This window comes from Papio anubis, chromosome 13 (assembly GCF_008728515.1).
Source record: "Papio anubis isolate 15944 chromosome 13, Panubis1.0, whole genome shotgun sequence".
NCBI classification, from domain to species: domain Eukaryota; kingdom Metazoa; phylum Chordata; class Mammalia; order Primates; family Cercopithecidae; genus Papio; species Papio anubis.
In genome coordinates this window covers 97,802,554-97,805,628 of record NC_044988.1, presented here as the reverse complement: position 1 = coordinate 97,805,628, position 3,075 = coordinate 97,802,554, and positions in this window count along the sequence as shown.

Below are 3,075 nucleotides of genomic sequence, written 5' to 3'. Positions count from 1 at the left end.
TTTTACAAATTGTGTTTGCAGTGTCATTAACCAAGGACTAATACCCACAACATACAGAGAGCCCTTAGAAAGCAAGAAAACGGGCCGGGCGCGGTGGCTCAAGCCTGTAATCCCAGCACTTTGGGAGGCCGAGGCGGGCGGATCACGAGGTCAGGAGATCGAGACCATCCTGGCTAACACGGTGAAACCCCGTCTCTACTAAAAATACAAAAAATTAGCCGGGCGTGGTGGCGGGCACCTGTGGTCCTAGCTACTCGGGAGGCTGAGGCAGGAAAATAGCGTGAACCTAGGAGGCGGGGCTTGCAGTGAGCCGAGATCAAGCCACTGCACTCCAGCCCGGGCAACAAAGCGAGACTCCATCTCCAGAAAAAAAAAAAAAAAAAAAAAAAAAGCAAGAAAACAATGACAAAATTAGGCAGATGATATGAAGCATATATCAGAAGAAATCCAAATGGCTAGTAAGCCAGAAATGACACTCAACCTCTTTAATACTGGAAGACATAGAAGAAAATGAGAAGATTTTTGTTATTTTTCTGTTGTTTTGAGACGGAGTCTCTTGTCGCCCAGGCTGGAATGCAGTGGCACGATCTCAGCTCATTGTAGCCTCTGCCTCCCAGGTTCAAGTGATTTCTCCTGCCTCAGCCTCCCAAGTAGCTGGGATTACAGGCGCCCGCCACCTCACCTGGCTAATTTTTTGTGTAGTAGAGATGGGGTTTCACCATGTTGGCCTGACTTGGCCTCCTAAAGTGCTGGGATTACAGGCAAGAGCCACTCTGCCTGGCCGGAACTTCAGTCTTTTTTCTTAAAGGTCTTCAGTTTTTTGGATGAGCTCCACCCACAGTTGTCGTGGATAATCAGTGTGACTCAAAGTCCACCAATTGACTGATTGAAATGTTAATCGTTTTTTTGTTTTTGAGACAGAGTCACCCAGGCTGGAGTGCAGTGGCTCACTGCAACCTCCGCCTCCCAGGTTCACACCATTCTCCTGCCTCAGCCTCCCCAAGTAGCTGGGACTACAGGCACCCACCACCGTGCTCAGCTAATTTTTTTGTATTTTTAGTAGAGACGGGGTTGCACCGTGTTAGCCAGGATGGTGTTGATCTCCTGACCTCGTGATCTGCCCGGTTCATCCTCCCAAAGTACTGGGACTACAGGCGTAAGCCACCACACCTGGCCTGTTTTGTTTTGTTTAAGATGGAGTCTCACTCAGTCATCCAGGTTGGAGTGCAGTGGCGCAATCTCAGCTCACTGCAACCTCTGCCTCCCAGGTTCAAGAAATTCCCCTGCGTCAGCTTCTTGAGTAGCTGGGATTACAGGTGTGTACCACCATGCCTGGCTAATTTTTATATTTTTAGTAGAGACAGAGTTTCACCATGTTGGCCAGGCTGGTCTGAACTCCTGACCTCAGGTGATCCGCCTATCTCAGCCTCCCAAAGCGCTGGGATTACAAGCATGAGCCACCACGCCTTGCTTGTTTTTGTTTTTTAGACAGGGTCTTGCTCTGTCACCCAGGCTGGAGTGCAGTGATGCAAACATGACTCACTGCAGCTTCATCCTCTCAGGCTCAGCCATCTTCTCACCTCAGCCTCCAGAATAGCTGGGACTACAGGCGTGCACACGGTGTCTGGCTTATTTTATTTTATTTTATTTTATATTTTATATTTTATACTTTATATTTTATTTTATTTTATATTTTATATTTTCTTTTACTTTATTTTTAAAATTTTTATTTTATTTTATTTTATTTTATTTTATTTTATTTTATTTTATTTTTGAGACAGGGCCTTGCACTGTCACCCAGGCTGGAGTGCAGTGGTGCGATTTTGACTCATTGCAGCCTCGACCTCCTGGGTCAAGCGATTCTTCCTGCCTCAGTCTCTGGAGTTGCTGGGATTACAGGTGTGCACCACCAAGCCTGGATAATTTTTGTATTTTTAGTAGAGACAGGGTTTCACCATGTTGGCCAGGCTGGTCTCGAACTCCTGACCTCAGGTGATCTGCCCACCTCGGCCCCCCAAAGTACTGGGATTACAGGCATGAGCCACCGTGCCTGGCCTGTTTTTGTTTTTTTGACAGTATTGCTCTGTCACCCAGGCTGGAGTGCAGTGGTACAAACATGACTCTGCAGCTTCATCCTCTCAGGCTCAACCGTCTTCCCACCTCAGCCTCCAGAATAGCTGGGACTACAGGCGTGCACCACGATGCCGGGCTAAAATTTTTTTTCCAGCTAATTTTATTATTACTATTTTTTGAGACGGAGTCTTGCTCTGTCACCCAGGCTTTAGTGCAATGGCATGATCTTGGCTCACTGCAACCTCTGCCTCCCAGAGTCAAGTGATTCTCCTGCCTCAGCCTACCGAGTAGCTGGGATTATAGGCGTTCACCACCACGCCCAACTAATTTTTGTATTTTTAATAGAGGTGGGATTTCACCATGTTGGACAGGCTGGTCTCGAACTCCTGACATTAGGTGATCTGCCTGCTTCAGCCTCCCAAAGTGCTGGGATTACAGGCATGAGCCACCGCACCTGGCCCACCTGAGATCAGGAGTTCGAGACCAGCCTGGCCAACATAGTGAAACCCTGTCCCTACTAAAAATACAAAAATTAGTCAGCTATGGTGGCGCACTCCTGTAATCCCAGCTACTTGGGAGGCTGAGGCACAAGAATCGCTGGAGCCCAGGAGGTGGAGGTTGCCATGAACTGAGATTGTGCCCCTGCACTCCAGTCTGGGCGAGAGAGTGAGACTCTGTCTCAGAAAAGAGAAAAAAAAGGCTGGGCACGGTGGCTCACACCTGTAATCCCAGCACTTTGGGAGGTCAGGGTGGGTGGATCACGAGGTCAGGAGTTTAAGACCAGCCTGACCAACATGGTGAAACCCATCTCTACTAAAAATACAAAATTAGCTGGGCGTGGTGGCGGGTGCCTGTAGTCCCAGCCTCCCGGGAGATTGATGCAGGAGAATAGCTGGAACCCGGGAGGCGGTGCTTGCAGTGAGTGGAGATCGCGCCACTTCTCTCCAGCCTGGGTGACAGAGTGAGACCTCGTCTCAAAACAACAACAACAACAACAAAAAA